The 17,082-nt window shown below is 39.9% G+C and overlaps 1 pseudogene; it reads left to right on the forward strand.

Annotated features, from left to right (window-relative positions):
• Positions 1–438: 438 nt before the first annotated feature.
• On the forward strand, positions 439–4,587 carry LOC103968076 (annotated as a pseudogene).
• Positions 4,588–17,082: the final 12,495 nt, after the last annotated feature.

Below are 17,082 nucleotides of genomic sequence, written 5' to 3' on the forward strand. Positions count from 1 at the left end.
ATTCACCAAAGATTTTCTTGTCCACATACCCCGTAGCAAAATGGACTTGCAAAACGCAAACACCGTCATATCTCAGAAATGGGACACACCATGTTACTTACTGCCAATCTTCCACATAAATTTTGGGCTAAGGTACTTTGCACCGCTGTTTATATAATTCATCGGCTACCCACTTATATTCTCAACTGGGCTTCTCTGTTTCAAATTTTATTTGGCCGAGCTCCTGATTATATGGCTTTGTGCACGTTTAGGTGTGCTTGTTTTCCTTATCTTGGTGATTATGCAACTAATAAACTGCAACTTAGATTTTTGTCATGTGTTTTTCTTGGCTACAGTGACCAATATAAAGGCTATCGTTGCTTCCATCCCCCCACTAAACGTGCATACCTATCCCATCATGTTAAGTTCAATGAGGATGATTTCCCATTCCACTCTTATATGGCATCATTTTCTATGCAACAATCAGACTTGGTATTTGTTCCTATTATCCCCATACCTGCCCCATTTCAGCACAACAATGCCTTGTCACGCATATTGTCCTCCATGCAACCAGAGACTATGCCTCAAAGTCTGGAACTAGCCAATGTCAACACGTTTGACACTGTCCCCGCGTTGGTCCCTGCTGCAATTCAGCAGCAACCCTTCCATCCACATACATCTCCCTTACCAGCTGGTAGCGTGACACCCATTTTGCCTGCAACATCGTGATTGTAACTCAAAATCTGGAACTACCTACTGTCAACACATTTGCAACTGTCTTTACATCAATTCCTACTACAACTCAGCAACACCAATCACATCCACATGCATCTCAGTTGTCAGCTAGTAGCGTGGTTTATGCTTCTTCCTCAGGACCTCACACACGGTCCAAGTCTGGAATTTTCAAACCCAAAACCAAGGCCTACTTTGCTAGTTGTCATCATATTCCCTCTACGATGACTGCCTTTGTTGAATCTGTTGCGGAGCCCACTTGTTTTACACAAGCCTTACGGTCTCCTAAGTGGTGCTAGGTTATGTTGGTGAGTTCAATGCCTTGATCAAACAAGGTATATGAACTTTAATTCCTTATGTTCCTTATGCTAACACTGTCGGATGTAAATGGGTGCTCAAAATAAAGCATCATTCTGATGGATCGATAGAGCGTTACAAGGCGCATCTTGTCGCTAAAGGTTTTCATCAACAGCTTGGGGTTGATTACATAGAGACCTTTAGTCCCGTTGTGAAGCCTAACATGATTCAAATTGTGCTTAACATTGTCGTGGCCTTTGGTTAGCCAATAGATAAACTTGACGTGAAGAATGCATTTCTCCATGGTTCACTTATGGAAGAGGTTTATATGACCTAACCACCTGGATTGTTGATCCCAATCGTCCCAATTATGTTTGTAAGCTTTGAAAAGCCATCTACAGTCTTAAACAAGCTCCGCGAGCTTGGTTTCAACGTCTAAACATTTTTCTCATTCAGGTAGGCTTTGTTCAAAGTCAGGCCGATAGTTCGATGTTTACATATCATCATGGCTCCATTGTCCTTGGTTTTCTTCTATATATGGATGACATTGTTTTGATGGGTAGTTTCTCTCCTTGATTTAATATTTTATCCAAACTTTGAGCACTGAGTTTGAACTAAAGGATCTTGGTAAGCTACAGTATTTCCTTAGCATAGAGGTATCTTATTTATCCAATGGCATTCACTTGTGTCATAACAAATATACTTTGGAGTTATTACAACGTGGTGATTTATTAGAGTGTAAACCTTGTTCCATACCTATAGCAGCCAAGACTCAACTTTCTGCACACACTGGTGCTTAAGCGAATATTGAGTTATCTTAAGGGCAACTTGGGTATAGGACTTCGCTTAACTCCGTCTTCATAACCGTTTCGTCTCATTGCTTATTCTGATACCAACTAGGCAGGGTGCCCTGACACACGTCGTTCCATTATTGGCTTTTGTATTTTTCTTGGTGACAATTTGATTTCTTGGTGTCCTATGAAACAACGGACGGTTTCTCGATCTAACGCCAAAGCATAGTATCGGGCTCTTGCTTTTGTATGTGCTGATTCTATTTGGATAATGGGTCTTTTGAGTGAGCTTCGTGTACCAGTTTTTTAGCCAATACTGATGCATTGTGACAATTTGTATGCCACATATATGGCTGCTAATCCGGTCTTTCATGCTCGCACGAAACTCATTTCATCCGGGAACATGTTGCTTCAGGAACTTATCATGTTCACTTTTTTCCTTCCGTTTCGCAACTAGTTGATCTTTTTACGAAAGGCTTGTCAAAGATGCGTTTTCAGTCCTTGTGTTCCAAACTTGTCTTCTTTCTAGCGTCAAGTTTGCGGGGGAATGTAGACAAGGGCAGTTAGGATGAGCTATTATCATTTAAATGTAATTTGTATTTAATTGTATTGTATAACTGCTGCAGGACCCCTATATTCTGTAAACCTCTTGGTGTATAAAGCCTTGTAAAGTTTACCTAAAGTTTAATGAAAATCTGAAACTTCACAAGTATAACTGCAACAAAAGTTCCATCCACTAACTTTACACTCAGATCAAACAAAAGTTGCCACTTCATAATTTCCAATTTCAATTCCTTACCTGCCACTGTGGGCATTTCACCAACTTCAATCTCTTCTTGAGTTTCTAATAGGCTCTGATCGGCTACTTCATCATCTAATAGAAAGAAACTTAGAATAATTAAGTTAACAGAAGGAAAGGATTCTATTGTCGACACTTCAAAAACACCCAAGCACTTTCATACAACTTAAGTAAAAGACGATTACCACAGATGATAACGAATTCCAGCTGCACCACAAAAGGAACATGATCTTCCTCTCAACTTGTATTTGCAGTTGTTACTGTAACATCTGCAGATAGCATACATAAGCACTTATTCGATAATTCTCCACACACAAAAAAACACTTACTCGATAATGCGCCAAATCTTCCCAGGGTCTACAAGTAAATACTATGCATATACACATGAATACAGATTCTTCCAATTGCTAGTGTAAATGTTTGAAGTCAAATTTTTATTTATATAAAGGTTGAATCTACATTGTGAAATTTTGAGTCCTTGTAGTCTCTGGTTGAATGATACTCCAATGTTTCACATTATTGATATTTATGCATGTCCTTCCACTGTAGTCCAAGTAATCTAGCAATGGCTTGGTTTTTGAGAAGCACGAGTCAGTAGGGCATGTAATGGACAAGAAAACTGCTAAGGAAGGTGATAATGTCTCCTCAAAATCTGCTGGTTATGATTTATTTTTTGATAATGGCAAGAAGAAAATTTTAAGATGGTAATTGGCACATCAAAGAAGGATAGAAATGATCCACCTATCAAAGATAACGAAGCTTAGTCTAGAGTCAGCCTAGATGCAGTTGCAGCTATTCTTTAAGTAGCCATAATAAGCACTAAGAATCCAGGTTTAAAGATGTTCCCAAAATCATTGAGTGGTATAGATCAAGCTCCTAGTAATGAGGGTGGGCAAAATTTGAGCTCAGGGAGAGTACATACATCTCAACTTCACATTTCTATCCAAAAGGCAAATTGTTCTGGAGAGCCTCACGTTCATGTCCCTGTTGCCAAGGTTATTGCTGAGACGGTTGCCCTTGCAGCTGCAAATAAGCCAGACTCCTCAGAAGCATCCTTGACTAGATAGCAAAAGTTGAAGGCAGAGAGATTGAAATGAGCAATGATGTTTGCAGCTATGATCAAAAGTGAACCTGCTCTTTTGAAAAGTGAATCATTGCTCGGCTTATCGGCTAAACCACCAGAGTCAGGGATTTCCTCATAAAGTAATGAATTATAAATCATTTAGCTAAAGAAAGAGAAAACAGTTTAGCTCCCTTACAAGTTGATATTTTAGATAAGGTTGAGAAGTTATAGAAGAAATTTCTGCTAATGAATGTAATGAGCTGTGTTCAAAGAGGAGCTACCATTCTAAAAGGTATAAAGGAGAAGAAGTTGACAATGATTTGCAACAAGAGGAGAAGGAAGAAAATAAAAAGGTTCACAAGCACTCGAGGAAGAAGCATCAGTCTCATCATTCTTCAGAAAGCGGTAGGGACATACATAAGCATAAAAGACATTCATTTTCTAAGGATAGAGACTCTCGGCGCCGTCACAAGCATGACAACTCTAATGACAAGAAGCATCGGCACTCACAGGGTAGGCATAAGAGCAATAACTTTGATGATGAACATCAGCCTAAAAAAAGGCACAAGCACAAATGCTCTGATGATGCACATCAAAATTCTCGACGTAGAGATAAGCATAGTGACTCTTCTGATGATGAGCACCAGCATTATAAGTGTTGGCACAGGCACATCAACTCCTTTGAAAATGAGCATGAGCACCGTAGCAGATCTGTGAAGCATAGGAAACCCGCGTCTCAAAAAGGAGCAGAACTAGAAGAATGGAAGATCTATACAAAGTCAAATCAATCAAGAGCAAGTGTGGGTGATCATTCTAGTAGGGAAGCTTCCATTGATATTTTGAACTCGCATAAAAATGAAAGAGTTTCATCTCAGACTTCTCAATCAACAGTGGTTTCCAATGATCTTAGAGCTAAAATCCATTGATTGCAACCTTGTAGAAATGGCACCATTGCAGTTTTCCTTTTGTCATAAAAAACAGCTAATTTAATTCCAAAGTTCCAACTCCAGAGTTTTTTGCTTCACGTTTTCTTTTCATAGTTGTATATTAATAAACTTTCTTGGGCTTAGGAATCTAACTTAACAAGTGGAGAAAAAATTATATGGTAAATTGGAGCAATGCTTCATATTTTCATTAGCCTTAAGAAACAATGCTCTGCATCTTTCAAAATCTAGATACCAAATCTCTGATAATTTTAACTAAGAGACACAAACTCCAATTTCATCCAAATTAAGAGGCTCCACTGGTTTAGGGAAATAACTTCCCAAAGTAATGACATTCTAACATATTGTTTTTGGAGCTATATTATAAAAGAAGAAAAACAAAGATTTGAACTTGGGGGCATAAGGGGACACATTGCCTCGACAACTCGATTAACTTTACATCTTAAAAATTAGTTCTAAGAATGGGTGTTTTGCTTTGTGTCATTTTGTCCTTCTGTCGAATCTTACTCAACTATAGATTTTACTTTTTCTCTGCACTTATATAAAGATACAGTAATATGAGGTAGCGAATGAGACAACAAATAGATGGAATTTCTCCACTTAATGGCTGCCGCTTCTAGCTCTTGCATGGTTCGATCCACTAGCAGACAAAGAATTATGTAAGAAAGAGAGGCATCATTTATCGTGCAGTCTCCTAGCATCAATTGCAAGTGATATGTGTGTGCCCCCTGTTGTTTAAGTCTCTTGCCGATATTGTGATGCGAGAATTATACGCACACAAATTAAACCCTCTTTTTGTCAATTGTAGTAAGTATGTAAGTAGGGATCGTTCTGGACCGGGGATTAGGAGGGATTGTTAATCACTTGGATTTGACTTCAAAAACGTAAAAACAAGTTTAAAACACTATTTGATGCGAAGAATGCAAAACTAAAAATAAGAAAGATTAAGACTAAGACTTAAACAGAATATGGGGGGGGGGGTTTAGGTTTGGACGAGATTAAACTAAAATGGATAGATTGCAAAGAAAACAAATTGTAAATACGAAATTGACAGAAATGAATGGATGGGAAGCTAGCTAAGGGGTTTATCTCCACACATGTTATACTTGCATACAAAACGATTTCTAATTGCTTTTCAATAAACCATGAATTCTCAACACCCCGGGTTAATTAGGTCCGCTTAAATTAACCGTCAAGTTTTCCTTAAGTTAATGAATTGGATGATTGCATACGACAACCCAAAGCATTCCCCACAAGTTCCCTACATGAATTGCATAATAGAGATACAAGCAAGAATCATTAAGTTCTTTGAAAACTATAAGTGTTGACGAGGCATTCGTTACTATGATTGCATGAAACTTATGCCAAGAATTTATTTAACGCGATTGTTTATAAGCAACCTCCACTACTTGTGAATATAAGTTCATAACTATTACGTGAAACTCACTTATATTCTAGCATCATATTCATGCATGAAAATTAAGCGTGCACTCTCAATAAACATACATAAATAGGTTATCAATCAAATAGTTAAACAAATTGAATTCACAACTTATGAAACGCAATTAGAAGTAATCAAATCATATTGCAAGCATAAACATGTATTTCGAATCCCCCCTAGCCAAGGGGGGTTTAGTTCCTCATACGTACAAGGCAAAGAGAATTGAAATTAAACATTGGAATCGAGGAAAAGCAACACCTAAAAATTCCAACAACTCAAACTTGAATTGTATGAACGTTTAGGCATTCTTCTCCTCCTCTTCGTTGTAGCATAAGGTCTAAGGGATGTTGTTGGTTTGGTGTTTGTATGGAGGAATGATTGGGAAGTGTTTTGGAGGGATGGGGAGTGGTGGAAATGGAAGGAGGACTCACGGCACAAGGGGAAGTGTTTGTGTTGTGTTGTGGTAATGAGAATGGAGAGTGAATTGAATTACAAATGAATGAGAATGCAAGGGTTTTTATAGGAGGAATGGAGGTGTATATGGCTGTTTGTTTAGGATGCAAGTGGCTAATTAATGATGGAAAAACAGCTAGGAAAGCATGTGAAAGCTGGAATTGCATGTGAAGGTGTTAGCATGTGCTGGAATGGTGTGTGAAGGCACGGCAAGGGTGTTTTCTTGCTTATTTTCTGGCTACATGATGAAAGGTTAATGAATAATGCATGTAGGTGGCTGCAATGATGAAAAGTGAGAGCTGGAAAGGCAATGGGATGCACGGCACAAGGGAGAATGAAAGCTGGAATTGCATGTGAAGACCATGGCAAGGATGTTTTCTTGCTGGAAATGCAAAAAGGAGCTGGAAAGGCAATGGGAGTGCACGGCATTGAGTTGTTGTTGGTGTGTTGATGCATGTGTTGAATGATTAAAGTGCATGTGGGTGAATATGTGGCTGAAATGATGAAGTAGGAAGGTGGAAATGCATGTGAAATGCTGGAAAGGGATTGGGAATGCATGGCACAAAGGTGGAAGGGTTTAGGGTTTAGGTTATGCACGGCAAAGGGTGAATGTTTGGTGCTTGAAATGCATGTGAATGGATGTGAGTGCATGTGTGTGTGAATGATGGTAGCTAGGGTGAATTATGATGAATGCATGTGGAATTGCAAGGAGGAAAGGTGCAGAAAATGGAAGGGGATGCACGGCACAAGGGATAGAAAATGGGTGAATGGCTGCATGTGTTGAATTGGTGGGAGTGCATGTGGATTAAAGGGGTAAGGTATGGTTATGGTTATGATAAGTGATAAGTGAATGGTTATGATAAGTGATAAGTGAATGGTTTGGTCTTCAATTTCGTCCATCTACTTGGCTTTAAGCATATGCAATCCATTCCAATCTCTAATTTGCTCCAAAAGGCTCCAAAATGCATCCTTTTGCATACTTTGCCTTTAGAACCTGAAAACACACAAAAGAAGCATAAATGACTAAAATAACTAAAGAAACATAACGTAAATGCACGAGAACTAGCCATTTAAGTAGCATGAATATGCTCCTATCAAATTCCCCCACATTTAGCTTTTGCTAGTCCTCTAGCAAAACAGAAAAACAAAACAAAACCTAAACCTTCCAACAATGGTCTCAGGGATTTCCAATGCACATGACAAGTTAAAAATCATTATTCCCACAGAATTTAGCCATCTTTACACTTAAGTACATTCTTAATCATAGTCACCACATACTAGTTCACAATTAAGCATTTAAAACCATGTTTTGAATGTAGTAACATGCCTTAGAGAATTTCCTCAATTCCTCACTAGAATGCACTCTATTTTCACACAGATTTTCTAACTTCACACCTTACACTAGGTATATGTGAGAAGATTGATGTAAATATGAATTCTAACACTCACATATGTTATATCAAAGAAAGCATTTCTGGATTTACGACAATGACATGAATATGATCTCATGAATGGAATGCTACTACTTAGAACGAGAACCAGTGATTCCATAAGCTCATACCAAGTTCAAACTCCACAAATTGAAACACATAACACTCAAGATAGAAGTCACGGGTTGTAATGGGGCTTGGGATGTGTGGATAACAAAGAAGGGATATGGAAAACAAAGGTTCTTAAAGAAATAGTGAGCAAAGCACCTGAATCAACTTAGAATTCACTTTTGAATGAAAACTCAACTTTTGAACAAAAAGGGAGAACAAGCTTTTTTTTTTTTCTTTCTTTCTTTTCTTTTCTGTTTTTCTTTTTTTCATATGTTTTTCACAATTTTTTTTTTTCTTTTCTTTTGACTCTCAAAACATACATAAACACTTAAGAACAAAACATTCTCTCCCCCACACTCATTTTCTTGTATAATGTAACTCAAAAGGAATTCATTTAAGTCATGCTCACTATACTTCAAGAACAAAGGTACGAATGGTCCTAGTCTAGGCTAGGTGAGGATGATATGGGTTAACAAAGAACATGGGCTAAACAAGGCTCAACGGGGTTAAAACTTACAACATATACAAAATATGGGAGGTAAGGCTATTTAGCTATGGTGGCAACTACACAACTTCGTCTTGATATATGTTATGCAATTCAATGTCATGCTTTGAATGAAATGGATATAAGTTCTAGCATTTAGTTCTATCATGATACAATTGCATTCTAAGTAGCAACCAAGCAAGGAATAATGAGATCATGCAACAACTTTAGAAAACAAAGAATCACAGATTAAAACTCTCCAAAGAAAGTAATGGCTCGAGTCTCACAGGGTTGTAGCGTTTGTTTGAGTTCCTTCCTTCAAGCATGTTACAAAAACGAATTTTTCTTTTATGATTGCATGTGAAGTCATACATTATAACCATAACCAAGCATATACCAAGAGTAAATCAAACTTTTCTCTATGTTTATAACTCTTTTTAACAGTCATGCAATTACAAACCAAATCCTTATCATTGTGTTGGAAGGTGACCTACGACACAAACACACAAAAACGACTCAAAACACTCTTTTTAGGCTTTTCAAAACATGTTTTTCAAATTTTTATGTGATTTTCGGAGTTATAAAAACAAAACATACTAAAACACTCTAAAACATCTTACAAACACCTTAAAACAACAAAGAACAACATTTGAAGTTATGGGTGATAAAATCCCACGAATTTGCATCAAATATACTTAATTACCCCCCCCCCCCCACACTTAAATCAAACATTGTCCTCAATGTTTCAAGCATAGACTCACACAAATAACAAACAAACAAACAAAACAACATCTAACAACCTAAGATGGCATAAACAAAATCAACAACAAAGAGAAGAGTTTAGGAACGCAAATCTGGAATTGGAGTGCTTTCTCGGCCTTCCTTTGTTGAATGCATGGGCATGATCTTGGTGATTCCATAGGCTTACTCTTGAACTGGGCTGAAGATTCTTTTGGTTTCCTCCAATCGTTGATTTTCCTTTGTGCTACTCTTGAACTGGGCAGCAGGATTCTTTTGGTCTCCCCCGAAGGTCTGAGCTTACTCCTTTTATCTGTTTCTTTGTTCAATCTCTCCAATTCGTATTGAAGAGGGTTAGAGGATAGCTCAGCATATGCAGTTGTTGCTTGTCTCCACATGCTTCAATGTATCATTTTCACTTGCCTTACTTGCTCCCTTTGCAGAAGTGGTCCCTTCTCTGGAAGTGTATCAACCGTTGAAGATGACTACTCGAGAGCAACGCTAGGTAAGCAACCAGGGAATAGAGTCCAGGTAGACTCCAAGTGCCGGCTGATTGCTTCTTTCACTTTGCCATGCAAGTAATATCAAGGACAAAGGAAAAGACATGGAAAGAGCATGATATGAGATACTTTTGCTTTTGACCTTGATGATATGAGATACCTTTGCTTTTGAAGAAGCGGTGAATGAATCAACACATGTATTTGTTGTGCTTGTCTCTATATGCTTCAATCTACCATTTCCTCCTGGCTCAGCTGTGCTCCAGGCATCTGGTACCTTTTTTGGGGGATACATCCATGGTTGAAAATGTGTTCTCAAGAGAAGAAGAAAACTGAATATGTTTGAGAGGGTTGGTTGCAGTTACATTCTCGGCCGAGAAGGGAAGTCATGCGTTTTTGGGTGTATGCCTTGCCATGAATGTTGATGTATATAGGAATTGTAATGGCAAGTGGCAGTGCGAATGCGGCAATGTCCTCCACGCGTCTTCAGCTTTGTCAGAGAGCTTTTGACAAAATGGCACTCGTTTTCTGAAAAGCCGGGAGCTTTTGACAAAGTTGTACTCGTTTTTTGAAAAGCCGGGAGCTTTCGGCTTTGTCACCCACGCTTGTCGGCAAAAGTGTGCAGCTGCTTTCTCGCCTTCCACGCGTCTTCTGAAAAGCCGGGAGCTTTTGACAAAGTTACACGCTTTATCTGAAAAGTCGGGATTGCGTCTGAAGAGCTGGCGATCTTTACGCCGGAAAATCCGGCTTCGAAGAGTGGTGTCTCTTCAATTCTGAATTGGTGATTGTGTCGCCTCTCCTTTAATAGAGGTGATCGATCACCTCTATCATGAACACTTTGAAGATTGCCCAAAAATCGTCTCCGGCCCGTCGAGATTTTACTCCATCCAACCCTTCTCTTTTAACTTCTTGAAAAATGGCTAGCTCATCTAACCCATCGAACATTTGCTTAGATTTGAGTCTAAGCAATGATCCGGTTGCGCCGCGTCAGGATAAGGTATGGTGCCCGTCTTTCTTATCTTCTCATGGCCCTCTTACAGGTGAGGACTCTGTGATGACGGATGCAACAACAGCTACGATAGTAGCTCGGAAACTCCTCACTCCCAAAGACAGTCAGCTGCTTTCAGGACGGTCCGATGAGTTGGCCGTTCAAGAATCCCTGGCTCTCAGTGTTCAGTGCGCTGGCTCTGTGTCCAACATGGGCCAACGCCTACTTGCTCGCTCCCGTCAGGTTGAATCATTGATGGCGGAGGTGGAGAGTCTTAAGCAAGAGATCAAACAGCTTAAGTACGAGAATCGAAGTTTGCACGTGCTTGCCAACAATTATTCGACAGGCATGAAGAGGAAGCTTGATGAGCTGCAAGAATCTGAAGGTCGAATTCAAAATGACCGTCAAAGGCTTGCGGCTTTCTTCCAGAGGCACCTCTTTCCTGCATCATCTAGCGTTCCACCAAGGATTGGGGCCTTGAATGATCTATCTTCGGTGCCTCCCGCTCCTATGCCTTTGGCTCCGATGCCTTCTGCTCCGATGCCTCCCGCTCCGATGCCTCCCGCTCCGATGCCTTCTGCTCCGAGAGTGTTGCCACGTAGTGGGGCTTCACGTACACAACTTTTGTGAAGGCTCCATCTTTCTGCCATGTTTTTTTTTTTTTTTTTTTTTTTTTTGTAATCTCTCGGAAATCAATGAACAAGCTTTGTTTTATTCACTGTATTGGGTTGCCTCCCAAGTAGCGCTTTCTTTTACGTCTTGCAGCCGGACGAGACCTTCTTAGGCTCAATTGGAACCCATGGCATGGAATTGATCGGGTACCTGCACCAAAGAATCAAGAATATCAATAGAGAAACATGAGTGATTATCATTAGGAAATTTCATAGTTTCAGAAATATTGAAATCAATCACTTCCCCATCGAATTCCATCGTTAAAGTGCCTTTAAACACATCTATCTTTGTTCGGGCTGTCTTCATGAATGGCCTCCCAAGAAGAATCGGTAAGGGTGGAGCATGGGTGGTTTCCTCCATTTCAAGGACATAGAAATCCACCGGGAAAATCAAATTATTCACCTGTACTAAGACATCTTCCAATACGCCCTTTGGATAGGCATTAGATCTATCGGCCAACTGAATAATCACACCATCATTTTTCAATTCACCAAGGTTCATTGAAGCATAAATAGAGTATGGCATGACGTTAATTGAAGCACCTAGATCTAACATGCATTGTTCAAACTTAGTATTACCAATAACGCACGGAATTGTAAAACTACCCGGATCTTTGCATTTAGGGGGTAATTTCCTTTGTAACACAGCAGAGACATTTTCACTTACTTGAACCACCCCTTTGTTCGAGATCCTTCTCCTTGTTGTACAAAGTTCTTTTAAAAACTTAGCATACCTCGGGACTTGCTTAATCGCATCAAGGAGCGGGATATTGACTTGAACTTTCCGAAAGGTCTCTAGAATGTCCTTCTCGGCTTCTTCCTTCTTTGATTGCCTAAACCTGCCAGGAAAGGGAACGTTTAGTGGAATAGAACTAGAAAAAGTTGAATTGGGACTTACCTTGGTGGTTTGGGATGGTTTAGGAGGACTAGATGAATTCGGCAAGGTTTGGTCATCCTTGGCCGTGGGCTTTGCTCCCTGTGCTTCTTCTTGCAACAACTTGTCCTCCTCGTCTTGACTTGATTTTGGTGGTTGTGAGGTGGTTCCAACTTCCTTGCCACTTCTTAAGGTGATTGCATTGGCGGTTTCAAAGCCACCCTTTGGATTGACAATTGTTGAGCTTGGAAGCTTGCCTTGATCTCGGAATTGTCCCACAAACTCCGCAATCTGCCCTATTTGCTTCTCTAATTGGTCCACCCTTTGGTCTTGGTTTTGCATCGCCTTGTTTTGATTTTCTTGTCCCTGAGACAAGCTAGTAAGTAACTTAAGAATTATAGCATTATCTAAAGACGTACCTTGATGGTTTTGGCTGGATTGTGGTTGGTTTTGGTCTTGGCTGTGGGTTCTGGTGTAAAACCCCGGGGGTTGTTGTCTAAAGCCTCCTTATTGTTGAGGTTGTTGGGGCTCCCTCCACTTGAAGTTTGGATGGTCTCTCCAACCTGGATTGTACGTGTTGGAATATGGATCATTCCTTGGTTGATTGTGGCTTGGAAATCCAATGGCATTTGCACTCTCCCATCCCCCATTCTCAATCAATTGTGGACACGTGTCTGTAGGGTGTCCTTGCATGGAACATACGCCACAAGGAGCTACGGTTTTGACTTTTGGACCTTCCACCACCTGAGAAAGCAACGTAGTAAGGTTAGCCATTTGATTTTGAAGTTCGGTTATGGCACTTACCTCGTTGACTTGGTGTTGCCGTGGGGGGTCTCTTTGTCCAACACCTTCGTATTGTTGTGCATTATGTGCTCGGTTGGCAATTAGAACTTTTGCAGCCCATGGAGTTTTATCCACCAACGCACCTCCCGCCGAGGCATCAAGCATTTGGCGTTCCATTGGAAGGAGTCCTTCGTAGAAGTATTGAATGAGCAGCTCCTCCTTCATTTGATGCTGTGGACAAGAAGCAACAAGTGATTTAAAACGTTCATAATAAGACGGAAACGATTCACCTTGATTTTGTTGGATACCACTAATCCGTTTCCTCAAGAGAATGATTCTTGAAGTTGGGAAAAACTTCTCCAAGAAAGCTCTTTTCATACTATCCCAAGATGTAACCGTTCCGGGTGCTAATTCGAAAAGCCAATCCTTCGCTTTTTCCAAAAGTGAGAATGGAAAAGCCTTCATCATCAGAATGTTCCCGTCGACATTTATGGGTGTCATGCTCGAACAAACAACCTCGAACTCCTTGAGATGCTTGTTGGGATCTTCCATGGAAAGCCCATGGTATTTCGGAATGTGGTGCAACAAGCTTGACTTCAACTCAAATTCATCGGTCTTGCCTTGGGCAGCCGCGGGGTATTGAATGCATAATGGTGCGGCATTGGCCAATCCCGAAGCAGAAAGCTCCTTGATTGTTCGGTTGTCTGCTGCCATGTCTTCTTCACCCACTGTTGTCTTGGGTTCTTCTTCAGATTCAGAAACGGACTCGGAGCTTTCACTTGATTCGCTAGGTTCTGAGTTCTTTCTCTTTCGTCTCAATTCTCGCTCGAAATCGGCGTTAAAGCTCGAGATATGTTCACGAATCGGATGAGAACTCCGAGTCATAAACTAGTACCTAAAACAAGAAACAAAACAAGATTAAGAATCTGGAATAAAATAAAAACAAAAGAAAATAAAACAATCCAAGAGATTAGCAAAGTTGCTAATCCCCGGCAACGGCGCCAAAATTTGATGCGAGAATTATACGCACACAAATTAAACCCTCTTTTTGTCAATTGTAGTAAGTATGTAAGTAGGGATCGTTCTGGACCGGGGATTAGGAGGGATTGTTAATCACTTGGATTTGACTTCAAAAACGTAAAAACAAGTTTAAAACACTATTTGATGCGAAGAATGCAAAACTAAAAATAAGAAAGATTAAGACTAAGACTTAAACAGAATATGGGGGGGGTTTAGGTTTGGACGAGATTAAACTAAAATGGATAGATTGCAAAGAAAACAAATTGTAAATACGAAATTGACGGAAATGAATGGATGGGAAGCTAGCTAAGGGGTTTATCTCCACACATGTTATACTTGCATACAAAACGATTTCTAATTGCTTTTCAATAAACCATGAATTCTCAACACCCCGGGTTAATTAGGTCCGCTTAAATTAACCGTCAAGTTTTCCTTAAGTTAATGAATTGGATGATTGCATACGACAACCCAAAGCATTCCCCACAAGTTCCCTACATGACTTGCATAATAGAGATACAAGCAAGAATCATTAAGTTCTTTGAAAACTATAAGTGTTGACGAGGCATTCGTTACTATGATTGCATGAAACTTATGCCAAGAATTTATTTAACGCGATTGTTTATAAGCAACCTCCACTACTTGTGAATATAAGTTCATAACTATTACGTGAAACTCACTTATATTCTAGCGTCATATTCATGCATGAAAATTAAGCGTGCACTCTCAATAAACATACATAAATAGGTTATCAATCAAATAGTTAAACAAATTGAATTCATAACTTATGAAACGCAATTAGAAGTAATCAAATCATATTGCAAGCATAAACATGTATTTCGAATCCCCCCCTAGCCAAGGGGGGTTTAGTTCCTCATACGTACAAGGCAAAGAGAATTGAAATTAAACATTGGAATCGAGGAAAAGCAACACCTAAAAATTCCAACAACTCAAACTTGAATTGTATGAACGTTTAGGCACTCTTCTCCTCCTCTTCGTTGTAGCATAAGGTCTAAGGGATGTTGTTGGTTTGGTGTTTGTATGGAGGAATGATTGGGAAGTGTTTTGGAGGGATGGGGAGTGGTGGAAATGGAAAGAGGACTCACGGCACAAGGGGGAGTGTTTGTGTTGTGTTGTGGTAATGAGAATGGAGAGTGAATTGAATTACAAATGAATGAGAATGCAAGGGTTTTTATAGGAGGAATGGAGGTGTATATGGCTGTTTGTTTAGGATGCAAGTGGCTAATTAATGATGGAAAAACAGCTAGGAAAGCATGTGAAAGCTGGAATTGCATGTGAAGGTGTTAGCATGTGCTGGAATGGTGTGTGAAGGCACGGCAAGGGTGTTTTCTTGCTTATTTTCTGGCTACATGATGAAAGGTTAATGAATAATGCATGTAGGTGGCTGCAATGATGAAAAGTGAGAGCTGGAAAGGCAATGGGATGCACGGCACAAGGGAGAATGAAAGCTGGAATTGCATGTGAAGACCATGGCAAGGATGTTTTCTTGCTGGAAATGCAAAAGGGAGCTGGAAAGGCAATGGGAGTGCACGGCATTGAGTTGTTGTTGGTGTGTTGATGCATGTGTTGAATGATTAAAGTGCATGTGGGTGAATATGTGGCTGAAATGATGAAGTAGGAAGGTGGAAATGCATGTGAAATGCTGGAAAGGGATTGGGAATGCACGGCACAAAGGTGGAAGGGTTTAGGGTTTAGGTTATGCACGGCAAAGGGTGAATGTTTGGTGCTTGAAATGCATGTGAATGCATGTGAGTGCATGTGTGTGTGAATGGTGGTAGCTAGGGTGAATTATGATGAATGCATGTGGAATTGCAAGGAGGAAAGGTGCAGAAAATGGAAGGGGATGCACGGCACAAGGGATAGAAAAGGGGTGAATGGCTGCATGTGTTGAATTGGTGGGAGTGCATGTGGATTAAAGGGGGAAGGTATGGTTATGGTTATGATAAGTGATAAGTGAATGGTTTGGTCTTCAATTTCGTCCATCTACTTGGCTTTAAGCATATGCAATCCATTCCAATCTCTAATTTGCTCCAAAAGGCTCCAAAATGCATCCTTTTGCATACTTTGCCTTTAGAACCTGAAAACACACAAAAGAAGCATAAAGGACTAAAATAACTAAAGAAACATAACGTAAATGCACGAGAACTAGCCATTTAAGTAGCATGAATATGCTCCTATCATATTGTTTGACCTTTAGTTGTGACTCCTTAGGTTAAAAGATTAGTGTTAAAATCATTGAAATTCAATTAGTCATGCCATATGATTTTTTTATTTTTGTGAAACTACAATATTTAATAATAAGGAAGGTATACGTTCATAACAAGAGGGTAATGTGCTAACAATGGGTCTCGATAAAAATCTTGTCGAGAATTTCAACCTGGACGAAGGGAAAAAGAGCACATCGCACCAACTAGTAAACTAATATAGCTTTTTTTTGGTCAAAGGATAAAATTCATTACCAACAAAAGACAAGTACAATAGAGGTCCAAAACCAGATAATCACAACAAAAAAAGAAATACCACAACACACAGAAGACAAAGGCCCAAAACTAACCTTGGAGCCCATCACATACAAACAAACCACACAGAAAATCCTAAACAGCTTGATTGCTTGAAGCTACATACGACACCACTGCCGTCAGAGAACCACATCAAGATCGTCACAATCAACCACCCTCCACGACCACTTGAGATCAGGCTATCAAGAAACCGAAAATTGGTGAAGACAAAGGTAACATCATCCTCTAAAAACTAGCACTGGGAGAGCTGTCATGAGATCAAAGAAGCACGCAAGTAGAAAGAATCCATGAACAACATCGCCGACAAAGGAGAACAACGAGAGTGACCAATGAGGGCCAATAAGGGTAGTGGTGTAGACACCCAAGCTAAAGCTCTACAAATCCTCCCAAAGATCCGTGACAAAATGTAGTAAGTAAAGTTGGTACCCAATCAGAAATGAGGAGAGAGAT

Source organism: the organism of the source record quoted next, unplaced genomic scaffold (assembly GCF_019419815.1).
Source record: "Pyrus x bretschneideri cultivar Hongxiangsu unplaced genomic scaffold, Pyrus_bretschneideri_v1 Contig66, whole genome shotgun sequence".
Classification (NCBI taxonomy): domain Eukaryota; kingdom Viridiplantae; phylum Streptophyta; class Magnoliopsida; order Rosales; family Rosaceae; genus Pyrus; species Pyrus x bretschneideri.